General features: G+C 40.5%; 1 protein-coding gene and 1 long non-coding RNA gene across 7 annotated transcripts in view; one reads left to right on the top strand and one right to left on the bottom strand.

The window, feature by feature from the left end:
* Positions 1-18,130, bottom strand: part of LOC140704041 (uncharacterized) — a 117,736-nt gene that overhangs the window by 62,128 nt on the left and 37,478 nt on the right. The gene's annotated exons all lie outside the window — the stretch shown is intronic.
* SLC8A1 (solute carrier family 8 member A1) overlaps positions 7,043-18,130 on the top strand; it is a 342,233-nt gene continuing 331,145 nt past the window's right edge. For all 6 annotated transcript variants that reach the window (XM_020794736.3, XM_072988572.2, XM_072988587.2 and 3 more), the window contains exon 1: positions 7,043-8,085. The gene's annotated coding sequence lies outside the window, so the exon portion shown is untranslated. The remainder of the gene's footprint in view (positions 8,086-18,130) is intronic.

Genomic DNA, 18,130 nt, shown 5'->3' with positions numbered 1-18,130 from the left:
AGACATTATATTCCAGCCCAGGTTGACTCTTATGGTTACTGTCAGGTCCTTGGCAAGATGAAAAGAATAGTAAGCTGATGGACTACTGAGGCAAGTCTGTTCTAGTTCTGACTTTGTTCGTTCAAAGCATCGGCGACCCAAACTATAGAACGCAGACAATCTATCATTAGAAATTGAAGTCCATAAGTGATCCAGAAACATGCTTCAGCATGTTGGTTCCATGACTGAGCAATTCTACTCCACAGAAAATGAATGCATCATAAACAGTTGTAGAGCCTATCTCAGAGATGGCTGTCTAACATTCTCTGGAATGCCTCCAGCGTTGGAATGCTCACCTCTTCTTGAAGTAACTGGTTCTATTGTTGTACTGCTTTAACAGGACGTTTTCCCTGATATTCAACTGAAATCTGGTTTCCTTTAACATGAGCCCCTTGTTTTGCGTCCGGCACTCTGGGATGATCGAGAGCCCCTCCTTTACCCATGGAGCACTGACGCAACTCTCAGCAAGCAGTGCAAATAGCGGTGTGTTTCCTTGTCCTTTCCAGCTGAGCTACATGGAGTGAAGTAGATAAGGTTGACAGAAAGACATCTCTTTTGCCTTCTGGTTTCTCCTGTCCCAGTCTCAGAAGTTTATATAAGAGCTTCTAGTCCTACAATTACAAGGATGCCATCCTTAATGCTCTCCCATGTCTGGTTTCTGTTCTTGCTAAAGGACAGATTCCAACACCGTGATCAATAGGGCTAGAGCTTGCCATGAAGGGCAAGATGACATTCCTTCCCCCATTCAGAAGTTGACCGGACTGTCTGTGGAACAGAGGCAGTGGAATCGCATCCTTCACCATATCTGATAGAAACAGAACAAGCCATATGACATGCATAGCTGTGACCTCTGACTGCCACTGCTCCTCCTCAGCATCTGCAGCCATGGGCAGTGGCCCGGTTGATGATAGGGCGGACAACGATTCGAATATAGCAGATTGAAACAGGAATCTTAGTCCTTGTGGCCCAGAATCAGCAAACCGTAATTATTCCTTTGGGGCTTAAAGAACAGAGTTGTGTGCTGTTCATTGCTTATTGCTAGACATGTCCACATAAAACCACTTCATGTTGATTAGCTTCCTCTTAACGCCACTTAAACATGCCATAACACACACAGTAATGTAGTTGGAGGTTCTTGGCATGTTTATGGTTGATACAGGAATTTTAATGTCTGTTAATTATAGCAAAGATAGGCTTTAGGGATCACAGTAATTTCCATTTATTAAGGAATACTGTATAAGAATACTATCTTGAGAATGTGGGATAGCTTCTATTTCTTGAAATCCCAGCATGGCTCTTTCACATTAATTTGATTTATTATGATGTCACCATCAGTAGCATGTGTGTTCTTCCTCCAAGAAAATAAACATAATTAGGTAAAGGTAAAGGTAAAGGTTCCCCCTGACAATTTTTTGTCCAGTCGTGTTCAACTCTAGGGGGGGTGCTCATCCCCGTTTCCAAGCCATAAAGCCATAGAAGACAATCTTCCGTGGTCACATGGCCAGTGGGACTTAGACACTGAATGCTGTTACCTTCCCACCAAGGTGGTCCCTATTTATCTACAGTGGTGCCTCGCACAACAAGCGCCCCGTAGAGCGATGAATTTGCTCTACGGGGACGTTTTTTTGATCGCTAATGCGATCGCAGAGCGACGTCCCCACTGGGCGAAAATCGCAGAGCGAAGGTCGGTAAGCGGTTCGCTTACCGACCTTCGCTTTGCGACCCACCGATCAGCTGTTCCGTGGCTACAAAATGGCCACCGGAAGCCCCAAAATGGCCACGTGCAGCGTTTTCGCGCCCTCGTTAAGCAAGGGGAGGGCACGAAAATGGCTGCCGGCCATAGGGAAGCATCGCTGAACGGTGAGTATTCGGCCCAATTGGAACGCATTAAACCATGTTTAATGCATTCCAATGGCTTTTCCTGCCCCGTTCAACGATGATTTCACACAGCGAGGGTTAATCCGGAACGGTGTGCGAGGCACCACTGTACTCGCATTTGCATGCTTTCGAACCGCTAGGTTGTCAGGAGCTGGGACAAGCAGCGGGCACTCACTCCGTCACGTGGATTCAATCTTACAGCTGGAGATCTACAGACCTTACAGCACAGAGGCTTCTGCAGTTTAACCTGCAGCGCCACCACGTCCCCCTAAAACTCCATATGTTTACACATGCAAAACATAATTAGGGCTCAGCATAAATGATTTTTGCTGAGTTTTGATATGTCTTCTTGTTCTTTACACTGATATGGACAGAATTAAATATAGTTTGTGGATTTCAATATCAAATACAGTTATGGTTTTTTTTTAAAAGTTTGATTAGATTCAGTTAAGATTTTGTTACCTATCATCAATTCTGATAGATGGTCATTTACAAGTGAGGCAGAAAATATTAGTTGAATTTTGTGTTTCCTATAAAAACAGCTAGTTCACACTTCTTCAGACTAACCAAAGAATGGAATGCACCTTGATTTAGACATCAGTCATGTATGACTAAAAACGCCTATATTTGAAAAATGTGCAACAAAACCATATTTTATTCAGTGGGAAGTATAAGAAAAATGCATACAGAGATAAATTAGGAAAAATATGTAGGAAAATATGTAACATATTTCTTTGCTGAAAAAGATTTTTTTCCCCAGTCTGATTTGCAAACAGGGCAAAGTGATAATTTGGCTGAAAAACTGAAAAGGTCAACAGAAGGAAACACACAGATTCATACATCCTTGCTACTTGCACATTGGCAGAAAGAATACTCAGATTTTGCACCAAAAATGCATGCATAACTTGATATATACACATGCAAATTTAGAAACAGTTACTCCAGCTGCAATAAAAATAGTAAAGCTTATAAAAGTTACTTTTGGGGGCTTTCTACTCACAGATTTCCCTCAACAGCAGAATGGTGGTCATGCTAGGTGAACATCCTGGAGTTTAGTCCAAAAAACTAACTTTTCCAAGCTTAGAAACATATCTCGCTGTGGTGAAGACTGGGACATGAGGAATTTGAAAGCTCTTGCAGTACCTTTCCACCGTTCTCCTATTAAACCAGGCATAAGAAACCAGACAAAAGAATAGGGAGCTGTCCTCTATTAAGTGGTGTGCAAGATCACTACTTTAGTTTAGACATACCTCTTACAGTTTTACACATTACAAAAGTCAGGAAAGGAAACAGCAAGGAATTTAACATTATGTCCATCTTCTGGAGTATGGATTTCATCATGTTATTCTGACTTTGGGTTTAGCTCAATTGAATGATTATGTTGTGTTATGTGGAAACTGTTTTCAAAACTGTTTCAGTCCTCACTTGCCACATATGAGAAAATCTGACTTGGCTCTTCCATTACCTCTTTACTCCGTAAAACATTACACTGTTCCTCACAGCATAACAGCAGTAAGAAGGATGGTATCTTACAAGATGGCGGCTGTGAGAATCAAACAGCATGTGACAGCTTCTTCTGCATCACATTGTAAATGAAGAGTCAAATCTCCCCACACCTGCTGCTTACCTCCCCATCGCTTCTTTTTCCTAGCCAGCAGTGCTGTCTTCTGTTGTCAGTCTAAACAACACACTCAACTCCTATTTAAAAGCTGATACCATTTTCATCTTCCGACAACAGGGCTTCCTCGGTGCCCAAGCGATGCAAATTAAGATTGTGCTTATCTCCTTATGGCCAATCATGAAACAGCAAGCTAATTTGCAAGATACAGAGGTAAGAAAAGCTCAAGCTAGGGCAAACAGATATCTTATATTTAAGGACATTCCAATCATAAGCACAGATTGATTGTCCAGTCTAGCTTGACCCTTAGTGAAGTGCAAATTCTGATAACAGACCCAAGCTTTGTATGGTGAGGGAGGGTTGCACAGGGACCAAAACTGCAGAAACCTGGAAACTTTTTTCCCTTCTACAATTCCCAGAATGCCAAAGCCAGCACACTTAATATTTTACTGTAAAATGGACTAGGGAACATTTCCCTTTGTATTTATGAGTCGGGCAGACTGGGCTTAAAAACCAGTCTAATGTGGTTATTTTAAACTTGTATGTCAGGAGTAGAGCAGCTTGAAAATTGTTTTCTTCACAATTTCCATTGTGGCAAGCAAGAGAGTAGAAAGAAACAAAGGCTGCTTCAAGATTTTTCTTCAACAGAAGGAAGCAGCCATATGGGTAAACAACAGATGAACAACAGTAGATTATTTTCCCATTAGCTGGTGTTGAAATAGAGCAGCAATACATGGAACAGTTGTTCTGAACCTGGGAGATAGGGATGGGCAAACAGACAATCAGATGGGCCCAGGTCTCTCTCTTGCCTTCTCTAGATCTATATTTGGGTTGTGAGTTCTAAGATATTTTTCCTTTTTCCTTCTCAGGTAATTTCCTGTTCCCTTTCACTCTTCTATTTGACAGGCAAGAACATAGACCTACATACACCAAAGCTAACCCTAACCATGCTTAGATATCTTTTTTGCTCCTATACTATCCAAAACTGGGTTTTCTTATACTGTATTAATCTTTTGCCATCCTATCAATCTACTCAGTGCTGATTTGTCTTCAGTAGTTACAAGCTCTGAACTAGGCCACTGCATGCTGCACATGAAAATTAGCAACCAGAGAGTAGGCAATGTGGCAAAGAAGTATTTTACTTTTACACTGGCTGCTGCAGTAAATGGCTAGTATTTTGTAAACCATTGTAAGTAACCTTAGGCAACAAAACGAATTAGACAACTCAGGGCCTTGGTGAAAGGCAGGTAAGGGTCCTAGAGAAACAAAAGGGAGGGATTTGCAAAGCCATAATAGCTATTGAAGGAGGAAAGCATGTACTGGCTTTGCTTGGTCTGTTGTGTTGTATGTTGTGTGGATACTGTGTGCTCTTAGGTGGGGTTCTGGGTTTTAGGATTGTTATGAGGTTGGGTGTGTTTCAGTCTGGTCTCTGAGTGTTCTTTGTGAATTTCATTGTATGTGTATATGGTGTATATACATTCAATGACAATAAATTATTATTATTGTTGTTGTTATTAAATCTAACATGAAGGAAAATGTGTATTTTCTGCTCTTACAATGTTTTCCCTGCAGTCATGCAAATACTTCAGAACTGCATGCCTGAGAAATCAGACATTCATATGAAGACAATGTAATCTTCTGATGACCAATTACATAGCAAATAGAGATGGGCATGAACCACAGTTTGGCGGTTCAGCTGAGTTCTGTCTGGCGCTCGAACAGGTCTTCCATGGGTGATACACGCTCCCCTCTCCTGCCTCTTCTGCACGCCTGCCCATTTCTCAGGTGAAATGTGCTTCCCTCCCCATCTCCTCAGCACAACCACCCACTCACAGATGGCAGTGTGTGCTTCCCTTCTCCACTTCCTCCAACGGCCGCCCATCAAAAGGTAGAGCTGTGGGTTTCCCTGCTTTACCTCCTTGTCTCAGTGGGTAGCTGTCAGTGGGTAGCGATGTGGATGAGGGAAGTGTGCACTTTGCCTGGGGAATGGGCAAGCACACAGAGGAGGCAGGAGAAGGAAGAGAGCAGCACCTGTGTGGGCTCCGCACTGGATTGGGCTGAACCACCCAACTGCAGTTCATGCCCATCTCTAAGAACAAAAGCCAACTGATTTGGAAATGGAGACTTGGGACAAGTGCATATGAGAATAAACAATCTTAGAAGAAAGAAGCTTCAAAATAAAAGTTGTCTGCCTCATTGCTATCAAATTTCTGGTTCTGAGGGTCTTCTTTCACTCTGTTGAAGCTTTTGCATGTCATAGAATGTTACGCTGGGCAACAAAGCACATGTACACAAACAAAACATACAGGTGTGCAGTACTAATGTGTATTATGTGTACAAATTGCAATCACTATTGTGCAGTTCCAAATTTCCATTTCCAAAAACCTAGTCATGAAGACACAGATGAGTTTGATATGCTCAAGGGCAACTTATGTGTAAATCCCTTGCTTGCCTTCAGAATGAAAAGCTACGTTTTTAGAATCATAGCATCGTGAAGTTGAAAGGGGCCTATAAAGTCATCAAGTCCAACCCCCTGCTCAGTTACCATTTCTCCTGGGATGGTAAAATATTTCTTGCCTTTGCTGAGGAGAGTTATTGCATTTGTGGGAATGATGTTTTCTGCAAATTGTGCAATACTTGTACAAAACTGCAATAAACGCTGCCTCACTGAATGAGGATTAAACATCAGAGGCATTATCTCCATCTTTTTAATCATTCAGCTTATCCTTCTGCGCTTGTTCTGTTTGTATGTGTGCATCCATATAAATGCATGTTTCATTTCACAAAGGAGAAAAAGAAATACTAGTTCTGCACAGAAATGTTATAAGCAAGTGGTGGAAACCAGGACGAAGCCTACAGGCAACTAAGCAAGTTGAATGGAGTTTCCCTGGAATGTGTGCTGGCTATCTACCAAAGACTCTGAAAATCTTCTGATCTTCTTACCTCTCTAAGATGTCCATGTACTTTGCTACATATGTGGATGATCCCCTATTTCCAGAATGTCGGGGAATAATTCTCTGTTTGGAGGTACTGTCTGTTTGAGGGCCTGTTCTGCCCAGAATTACTTTAAAGCTTACAAAAAAAGCTAAGAAAGGAGGGGGACTTGAAGTAGTCTAGCTAGGTTAAGACATGGAGATGTCTTATAAGATGTCAAATTAAATGTTAAGGGGAGTGCATATTCCCTCCAATTTCCTTCCCACAGTAGGAGTTTTTCACAGATATGTCCACCACCAATCACAAATTAAGCCTATGTTTACCTTCCACCAAGAGTCAATCACAAAATAAAGCACTCTAAATGCAAGATGTATAGGTAAGGAAAAATCCCATGCTGTGGCAGACTAACATCTGTCACCACTTGGGGGAGCACCTCTGCAATAAATGGGCTCAACGGTATTATCTGGTTTGATCCCAAGCAGGCATACTGGTTGCCTGGTTACCCTATGCCTCATTAGGAGGAGATACACAGGATTTCTATTTAAACTCTGGTAATTATGTATAAATGTACTTGGGGACTTTTAAGATAGGGGCTTCTGACAGTTGTATTTGAATAACAACATTGCCAAGCTCTGGATTTGGGACATTAACATTTGGAAACCTGGAAACTTTCCTTTGTGCCCTAATAAGATTATTCTAGTGTCAGTATTTGGGGAAGCTGAGTGGAGTGGAAAGCAGAAGGAATTGGCAAACAAGTTTCACCCATCATAACACAAGTCCTACAGTAATGATAGTAGCGCCAGCTCTTATAAACCACTATTGTTACTAATCTGGGAGCCTCGCAGTCGTGCTTCTCCCTTTGCGCTTCCTTCTCTCTCCACAAATATGTGACTCTTAAATTTTCCTCATGACAGACATGATGTATATTGTCTTGAAGCCCTTCCAAGTGACTTAACAAACAAACTCTTGACCTCTAAGGAAAATATAAAAGGTATTCATAGGGGAAACAAACTGCTGGGAACTTTGTGGGGAAAAAAAGAGAGGAGATTGAAAATCTGTCTTTTCCATGTATATTTAGTGGGTCTTGATGATTACTATACAAATATTTTGAGAAGAAGCAGCCAACCGGCTGAGAGATACACTGGAGATTGAAGCCATTTTAAGCACACTGTAAGCCTAAGCATCAATTTTTCATGGTTGCATATATGAGTCTCAAATGATTTGTTCTAGCAAGCCATGAAAAGGAATAGTTTGTGTTTCAGTTGATTTGAAGACGGGAGGGGGGGAAAGAGGCAAAGAAGAGGCTTTATGCCGTGGACTAAAGGTGCCAGGAAGAACGATTAGCGCTTTTTTTAATCAGTTATGTGTTGGATGAAGCCGAAAGCTGCCAGATAGCTTCTTTTCGACAGCTTGGAGTTACTGTTGGGAACAGATCCATGTATGGAAGCAAGAGCAGAAAAGCAGAGATAAGCTGCTATCCAGCTATGCAAACCATGTTTAGAGCCACTTAAAGGACGAGCGTCCAAACTCCTTTCTTTCTGGGGAATTTAGAGAAGCGATCATATGAGTTTCTTGTTCCTTTCAGCCCCACGCAGAGCCACAGAGACTTGATTGCGGTAAGTGGGGTGGGGAAGGAGAAATAATCTCATTTCCGTTACTTTTGGTGTATGTGTGGGTTTCAGTAATGCCAAGAGGTACAGCATTTACACTAGAAGCTTTCAGGGGTTCAGTAAGATAGAGGTCTTGGCTACAGTTTCTGATCAGGGCTTCTGCCCAAGAGAAAGAGCTACATTCCTGGAGGATAAAGCAGGAAAGTTTAAAAATTATTATTACTATTACTATTACTATTACTATTACTATTACTATTACTATTATTACTATTACTATTACTATTATTATTATTATTATTATTATTATTATTATTATTATTATTATTATTATTATTATTATTATTATTATTATTATTATTATTATTATTATTATTATTATTATTATTATTATTATTATTATTATTATTATATCAGATATGATTTCTGAATTGTCTCATCTAATTCATCAGCACTAATGATAAGTCACACACCAGCCAGTGTGTCATTTTTGTCTGTTCCCTCTGCATTTTAGTGGAAAGATACAGTATAAGCATCTGGAGTGTTTAGAGTACTTTGCATTCATTTTAAGCAGTGTGTCTACTTGAACACGGCATGTGTATATGGAGCAAGCCACAGGGTTGTAGAAAGAGCTTTCTGTAAACAATGATGTTTCTCTTGGCAGTCAAGTGCACATTTCTTAATGCAGATCTGTTGATTGCATCCTGTTCAAAGAACTTCCTATGGCTTTAATCAACACTCTGGTGTTGTGAAAGACTGAATCCATTCAAAACAGCTGTGCGCATCCCATGGTCAGTGTCACTAACTTTCTATCTAAGGAGAGATCTGGAGAGCTGTGCAGGAGTGGTGAGCAAGAATATATATTTAGCAAGACATCTCTAGAATGGTAAAGTAAAAATTGCACACTCTTGTTCTGCACAAAACCTGCCTTTCAGAATTAGTAAGGAACATGTCTGTCTGTCTGTGGGCTAAAATTTGAGACAGTGATCAAAACGGATAGCTTGGCTGTATTGCTGAGATAATTTGTAGGGGTCAAATGAGCTCATTTCTGAAAGGCTTAAATTGAGGCTTAAGAAGTAGTTTGGGAGCTCTGTCATTTTAGACCTGAGTGTGTCAAACCTGGTTAGAAATCTGGAAAACTGGCATCTCCTAGATGTAGCACGTTGACTTTGGTATATAGTATACCTTGGGGGGAAAGTTCCCTTCCTGTACAAACGAGAAAGCACCCCAGGTTATCCCCAGAGTTTCTGTGTCTGTTTGGAGTGAATTTCGATGAGTTGGATAAAGACTAAGATTTACATAGAGAAGATCCGCTAGTGTGACTGAAGATATTGATGACGGGATTATCTGGGATTGCATTGGGTTACCTCTAAATATAACTAGGCATGCGTCCAACACCAATGGCTTCAAACCATTTCATTTTCAGAATGTTGAAATATTTGTTTGTTTGTTTAATCCTACCAGTTCCACAAATATAGTTATGCAAAGGAAAACTAAGGATTGTTTGTTTTTTTCAAACCTGTTGTGTGATCACAGTCTTAAAATCTAATACTGCAGGTCTTTTGTCTCTTCCAATATTACCACCCTAATCAAAACTTCTAGTATCTTAACAAGACTATTGGGTAATAACGGGGTGGGAAAAGTAACATAGATGAGTTTCATCTGTACATCAGTGCATTTCTATTCTATGAAACACACAGATTAGAAAAAAAAATTACGGCTAAATTCAAGATACAACTGCCTTGTAAATTCCAGAAATTAACAGAGAGATGCTAACTACATATACTACATACATATACTCAGAAGTTAAATCCCACTGATTTCATTGACATCCAGGAAAGTCTGTTCAGGATTACAATCTTATGCCTAGGACAGCTGCTTTTAAATCTTATGTCTCCATCCTGCCTAAACTCACTGGGTGGCTTTCTACCATGTTTCCCTGAAGATAAGACAGGGTCCTATATTAATTTTTGCTCCCAAAAAAATGCATTAGGGCTTATTTTCAAGGGATGATTTATTTTTTGCATGTACAACGATCTACATTTATTCAAATACAATAACTTCTTCTGGTTGCTGCACAATGGTGGAGGGCAGGTTTTCACTTTACTGGGGCTTATTTTTGGAGTAGGGCTTATATTACAAGCATCCTGAAAAATCATACTAGGGCTTATTTTCAGGTTAGGTCTTAGGGAAACAGGGCATATACTTTCAAAATCCATTTCTCCTTCATCCTCCCACCTCTCTCCAGTGAGATCCAGTCCTTCAGACCAGGAACTGTCAGATTTTGACTTCTTCAAGGCCAAGATGTCTAGAAAATTTTGCAGAAGATGACCAAATGTTTGAATGATAGACCTGAAGTCCTAATCATATTTCTTCTAAGTAAATTCTGGCTAAAATAAATAGGACTTACTTCTGAGTGGGCACAGTTAGGGGGATCAGCCTGAATTCCTCTTTTTACTGGGAAACAACACTTATATGATGTTAGACAATTAGAAATAGGGGACGCTACTTTTTTGAAGTATGACTCAGAATAAATCAGCCAACTGAAGTATTCTGGAAGTTGTAGGGTTTTTTTTAAAAAAAAATTCCTTATCTCTACGAGACTTTCTGACATTTCTCACCATCCTCAAACACAACAGGAAGAGACACCTTTGTTTCTTGCCTTCTATTTCTACAGCTAAGAGCAGGGAAATGTAACTAACCCCTATTTCTGTCTTTTTCCCACGAAACTGGCCTTTATTCCCATCTCTTTTTCTTTCTCAGACCTAGGAATGGATCCCTCAGCCCCTAGGGACATGAATGGAATGGACTCAAATACTTTTGCATGTCTTGTTAGTATCCACCCCATAAATAACAATCAGTGCACAGGGTTTATCAACACAGGGCTGTATCCTCCCCAAAATCCCAAAGGGAAAGACGCATAGCTCAGTGGAAGAACCTTTGCTCACTTTTGACTACCTTAATTTGAAGAGATCTCAAGAGATTTCAGAAAATCTCCACAGGGTGCAGAAAAAGGTTTCGCCCGGAATTTGGAGAATCAAAAAGAGGCCCTGTTGTCATCCTCTCAGTGCTGTGCTTGGTAGCCACATGGTCTGATCTAGCTTAAAGTCTCATCTGCCCATAGGGGAAGAGAGTAAGATGGTGTTCCAACACAACAGGGTCGACTGTAGTGTTTCAGGCTGCAGGTGGCAAAACACATTTTTCAATGCCTTCCTGTGGTGGAGGTGGGGTTGGGGCGGATACTCAGAAGAGACAGTTCTCTCTTTCATTTCATAGGCTGGAAAGCATGATTGGTTAGAGCTGGATAGATAGACAATGATCCTAGCCCAGAAAAGCCCATCCCAGTCACTACAGACAGCATGCAAGATTGCAAATAGAACTCCAACATTACCCTCCTCAGACACAAGTACCTCTAGAGTCTAGAACATTGGAATGCTGTCTTTTGAAGTGTTGGTGTGTGTCAGTTCTTTGGTCTACCTCAGAGTTGTCTCTACTGACTGACAGTGACGCTTCGGGGTTTTAGACCTTCCCGAGATAATTCTTGAAAGGCAAGGGACAGAGTATGAGGCCTCTGTTGTTGTGTTTTGAATGTTGGTTAAATTCCTCTAGCTCAGTGGTTCTTAACCTTTGGTTACTCAGGTGTTTTTGAACTGCAACTCCCAGAAACCCCAGCCAGCACAGCTGATGGTGAGGGCTTCTGGGAGTTGTAGTCCAAAAACACCTGAGTAACCCAAGGTTAAGAACCACTGCTCTAACTGAGCAGCACAAGTGCAGAGATTCAGAACAGAATAGCTTCAACGTCCCCAGATTAATCCACACCTATTTTTCATTAACTGTCACTTACCGCTTCAATGACTTTGAGATATTTGTAAGAAGACAGAATATAAAGGGGTCATTTACTTACAGCGAGCAGATAATAGCAAACTAAAAACATGATAAACTGCTTTTCAGCAAACAGGCCTCAACCAACGACCTGCTCCCAACAGAGAACAAAGTGGGAAGGATGGAGCAGAGAGGTGAGGCTTTCTTCAAATCAGAGGCAGGGAAGGAACAATTGGTTAGTGCTGGATAGACTGACAGTCACCCTCGCCAAAAAAAGGTCCCTCCCAGCCACACCTTTTCCAGGCAGCTGTTGCGTAAAAAGAAGACGTTCCCCCATGTAGCTACCCAGCTTTCTTTCACTGACCTACGGTTAATATGTAGTACATTTTCTTTTTTGCCTCAATCCTATGCTCCAGACTGATTATTTCTCCTTCATTAGTCATGAGGCCAGCATCAGGCTACTGCATTCTGCCAATCATATTATAAAGCGATCCTGACATTATTAAGTTGCTTTATATATTAAAGGAGACAATTGAGCCAGAAGTTCTTTTCACAAATACCACTACTTCTAGCCAAAGACAGAGCAAGGTAAAGGATGAGACGTGGTAGCAGACAAAGTCAAAGTGCCTCAAGGCAGTGACACATTGAGCAGCACCACAGAACCTAGGCAAAAATACAGGGAGGAAAACAGAGTTTTGTAAACATGCAAGAAATCACATTGGCAAGATTGTATTGTTTTGAATTACTTGTAATGAAAATACCTTTCCCATCAAAGTCCACCAAAATCTGCCTGCCCAAAGCGAGCATGAAAGAATCCCCTTTTGTTTCAAAGCATTGACTTCCATGCAGTGTTTCTGTAGCATTCACTGGTGGCATGGAAGAAAGAGGCCTTCAGCCTGACAGTGGCGTAAGACTGCTTTTTCTCTACATGACACAAAATGTATAGGACTACAACTCCTAACATCCCCACTCAACTTGGTTACACTAGCCGAAGATGCTGGAGGTTTTAGTTAAACCCGGTGGGAGGGCACAGGCTTGGGAAAGGCTAATAGAGGGCCTTCTCAATCATGTTTTCGTCTTCTCTAGCTCTCTGTGCCAGGAGCTTCCATTGAGTAGAAATGCCTCCCAGAGTACAAATTTGGGGACATGCCACTTGTGCTAGGCGGCTGGCAAAAATGAACAAGGGGTTTTAAGCATTCTGTCCAAAGTTGCCCCTCCCCATGCTTTTTGCAATGGGAAGCTTCCATTTATAACAATCAGACCTCCCCTCTCTCTGTGCATGGCAGGAGGGACATCAGCAGGAACAAAAGGTTAAATATTCCCTCCCCCTTTAAAAAAAAAAGACATTGTTTGAAACCATGGCCTTAAGAGGAAGATGGTCATGAATTGAAACAGGAAGGGCAGAATCACAGTGCAGACATTGAGTTTATTGTTGAAAACAGAACTCTTTTATAAGATTAAATTATAGCAAACACAAGTGGACCTGTCTCTTATTTTGGATGCTACTAAACACACTCATATAAAAGGTGGGGGTGGGGGCGCTTAGACGTATGGGGAAGCAGTAGAGAGGGTTATACAGTACCATATGCCGTTGGCCGCATCTGCTGTTCAACCCAGTGGGGTCTGTTTTGTTTTCTAAACCTTATAATCAAGAGTGATGTGTAAACTATTGCCCAATATTCCATGGTATGTTAGGGGTGGTTGTTATCCCCTTCACTTTGAATTATATGCAGGAGTTCTGCGTTATTTACTTAACAGGAACATTTAATATCCATCTCATTCAGATTAAAACTGAGAAATCTTTCTTCAGCTCCATCAGGTAGATTTGCAAAAACATTTATTTGTATAAATATATATACAGTACGACCTCTGCATCCACAGGACTGGAATTTGCAGTTTCAGTTATCTACAGTTTACCACAACCCTATATGCAACATATAAGGGGGCAGGCTTTGTGATCTTTGTTCCACCTCCCCTTGTGGCCTTTATCCTGCCTCCTTGTATGTTGCATATAGGGTTGGCTACTATCTGCAGTTTCAGGGACCCGTGGTAGTAGATCATGGAACAGAATGGGGTCCTACTGTATACTTAGATTGACTCTAAACCTACATCATGAACGAATCTGGTGCATTAAGAGAGGGCAGGAAAAGCCTCATGAGGCAGAGAGTTCCAGAGCTCTTGAAGGGCTATCTTTTGGACATTCTACCTGAGGATGAATTTCTTTCACCAGGGGTTAAATTCATTGACCTTTGGGGCTCATTCCTATTATACAGTTCTATGATTCTACGATTTTATTAACTTTCCGCTTGCTCAGGGATGTTTGGTTAGGAAAGTCTGTGGATTTTAAGCCAAAGACTAAGTTTCTGAAGCTCTGGAATTTGGGAGTTTGCCTGTATAGCTTATCCTCTTCAGATGGGCCAGATCTCTACTGTGGAATATTTCCACAGATACCGTAGTTTAAAATATATTTTGACTGTCTGATTATCAGTGCAGCTAGCTACCCCAGTTATTATTGAGAATGAGGTATTTTGTTGATCTATTGATCAATTCTATTGTTGCACTACTATACTTTAATGAAAACAATATAGATATTTCCTTAATAAATAAATGACAAGATCGGGAGGACCACCCTCATGAAACACTTTCTTCTGTTGTCCTTCTGTGACTTCATAAGAAGTGACTTCATATCCTCTAGAAGACTTTGAAACAAAGACAGCACTTTTTGTTGAAAAACAAAAGTAAATGAACATGAAAGCCTTCTGTCATCTCTCACAGTGATGGTAAAACAAACCTTTTTATTTGTTTGTTTGTTTGTTTGTTTGTTTGTTTATACTGGCAGTAAAAGTGGCATCACATTGATACAAAATTTTAAAGTACAGATACACTTTACAAGAGGACAGGGAAAGTTTCATGAGGCAGAGAGTTCCAGAGTTATGAAGGGCCATCTTCAAAGACCTAATCTGTTAGCTAGCATTAGTGTATATTAATAAGTTAGTCAATTAGCAGTTGAAATTGGGCAGAGTGACCAAGAAGACATGGAAAGAAAGACAGCCTGGATTTAATGTAATTTTTACCATTTGAACAAAACCGTTGCTGATAAATTACAGTATAATTCATGTTTACAGTATAATTCATGGAAAATAACTTAATAAAATGTAACCAGGGCTGTAGTGGAGACAGGACTTTTGAGGTCCTTGTGATACCATCGATAATTGACACATTTAATATACTTTTCTCACTCCCTTTTCTCCTCTGAGATAAGTGGCAGTGTTCAGTGACGAGAGAGCGATGGAATTTTCTCAGCAACAATTCATTGTCATGAGCTACACTTGTTGCAATGCAGTCTACCTAAGGGTAAATTAAAACATTTGACTTTTAGGAAAGACTTGCTTCTCTTGGATGTCAGAAGTGTTAGAACTGGTTTGTTGATAAAGATGATCTGCCTCCCTTTTGGATTCTTCTCTGAGGTGTGGCTATGGGTGAGCACCTATATCTCACAGTTTTACCATAGCAGAAAAAAACATGTAGCTTCAAGTGGATATATCCCACTATATCATGGGAAGAAACTTGTGCACAATCCATATGGTGGGTGAATATGCGAGTTTAAATGTTAAGTTTAAACAACTAAAAACAATGATGTTTCGGCAGGCCTTCCCCTTTGCCAGCTCCTGATCTCCCCTTTTCTTCCACTCCCTAGTTCTGCCCCATCTTGTTGAAAGTTTTTCTATGTAAAATTGCTTTTAATTATATTGTTGTTGTTTTTGCTGTTGTAAGCCGCCTAGAGTAATCTCAACTGATTAGATAGCCGGGATATAAATAAATAAATAAATAAATAAATAAATAAATAAATAAATAAATAAATAAATAAATAAATAAATAAATAAATAAGTTGCCCATGAAGTCATGATTCATCCATCCATCCTGTGTACCAAACATGTATAAGAGGATTCTGTCTCACCTCACAACACAATTTGGAGCTTTAATTCCAAGAATACCCCAGTTAGCATGTTAGTTATTCTTGCAGACTTTTGAATATTTTTTGTTCAGTTCCTCTAGTTGAGCAGCAGAAGTGCAGGGATTCACAGAACAAAATAGTTTCCCCAAGTTGTCCATCCTTTCCTCATTAACTGGCATTTGCACTCTCAATAGCTCACTCGGAGACATTTGTAAGAGAAAGAATTAAGGTTTCAATCCTTAGAGGTGAACAAATCAAACAACAAACTGACAAACATGACTGCTTTCCACAACCAGACATCAGCAGACTCAAGAGGTAAAGAACACTGAGCAGAGGCGGGGCTGTCTTTGAATTCAGAGGCAGGAGACAATGGTTGGTTACTGCTGGATAGATTGACAGTCACCCAAGCCCAGAAAGGTCCCTCCCAGGCTCACCTTCTCCAGGCAGCATGCAAAGTTGTAAAAACTCTTAACAGTTTTAGACCCCAAAGTAACTCGTCCTAGTGTGGTTTTAAAACAATTGCAAAGATGTTATCCTTTCCTTTCCCTTCCTTTCTCTTGTCTTCTGCATAGCTTTGTGGAAATATTTCAAGCCGATGCAAAGCATTGCTTTGTTTTTCCCCTTTTTCATGTTTGTTTTTGAAATGTTTCTGTGAGCCAAGGGCAGTGCATCCCCGTGGAGGATGTCCACCACAAATCACATGGAGACAATGTGGTTCACATAACAAAAATAATACAGAGCCGCCTTACAGAATCTCTAGAAAATACATTTTTTGCAAACTGGCCTGAGGCTCACAGCAACACTGCTGCGTGTGTTTTCCCCTTCAAATGAAATTTTAGAAAATGATCCCGTTAGACTACATTTTTTTGTGTCCATCCCCCTCCTCTGGCCAAGCAGAAGCAAAGAAAGGCCCAATGGGGAGGTGTGTGCAAGTGCATGGCCTTTGTTTAGAGAACTGGGTGGTTATACTCAGCCCATATCTGTCTCAGCTGTAACCACACAAACAGCAACCATACTATTTCTTGACTTACATCTAAGAGAGACATGCCTGGCAAATTCTATCTTGCCAAGAACTTTCGAACTTTATATCTAATTGTAACATTCCTGGCAAAACCCATCTTGCCATAAACATTTGGACTTTTTCTTCCCACTGGAACAGACTTGATGATGTGGTGTTTTGATTCATGAAAGCTCATGGATTGTATGGTAGTTTTTAGTGATCTATAAAGGTATCGCCTATTTTTGCATATGTGCGGATTACAACTCCCAGGATGCCCCCATTGTAATTCAAAACACCTTTTGCAAGCTCTCCTTGAAACCCCATCATTTTTAAAGGATTTAGTGGCACATTTAGAAATGGCTCCTTCAACTACTTCTGGAAGATCATTTTTAAGATATTCTTTTCAGAGGGTTTGTTTTAAGAGCCTGCAAAGACAGTTAAGAAAAACCTGGATTTATACATGTTTTTGCTTCCACTCCTCTGCCCTTTGTTTGCCTCCCCAGTTCTGACAAGTTGTCATAACTTCAGTTAAAGTGGAACAGAGCTAGAAAACAGAGGGGCGAAACCACAAAATTAAACATTGCATGCCAGCCAGCATACTGCAGAGAACAATAAATGAACAAAGCTAAGATTTGTACCTTCTACAGTATATGCATATTTAAATGGCATAGTCAGCATTCCAAAACAAATGTATAAAAGGCTGCTCCTTTCTATTCTGCATCTTGATAAGTTTCCTTTCACACAGATCCTGTAGAAATCTTTCTGTTCTATTGCTGGCTTTCCCCACGTGCAGAACATCAAATGCAAGGTTATTCCTCTTGACCTTTGTTTATGTATGTATTGAGATTTTAATCCACCCTATGCTGAAGTGGCTTGAAATCCCTCCAAGCTATTGTCCTGCTTTTAGGTTTAAAGGCAAGAAATGTAAAGTCACTAAAATTACACTTTGAATGCTGTGGAGTAAAAAGATGCTTTGGCTATTGGTCATGATGGCCAGCCATATATTCCTTCCAGTGTCAGAAGCAGTATGTCTTCTTAACATCAGCTGCTGGGCAATATAAACAGTGTGATGCTATTTCACACACATCTTCCTTATGGGCTTTCTGTAGTGATATATATGGCTGGCCATTAAGGGAGAAGAACTACTGCCGTAGATAAGCATTTGGTCTGATTCAGCACAGAATACGTTTGGTTCAAACTGTTGTAGAATCACACAAGTTTTGTGCAGCACTTGGAAATGTGAATGTCTTGAGAATGTCTCTCAGAAGGTACCAGCT

This window comes from Pogona vitticeps, chromosome 1, assembly GCF_051106095.1.
Source record: "Pogona vitticeps strain Pit_001003342236 chromosome 1, PviZW2.1, whole genome shotgun sequence".
Classification (NCBI taxonomy): Eukaryota; Metazoa; Chordata; class Lepidosauria; order Squamata; family Agamidae; genus Pogona; species Pogona vitticeps.
The sequence above is the reverse complement of the archived record's forward strand: the minus strand, read 5'-3'. Positions and strand labels throughout refer to the sequence as shown.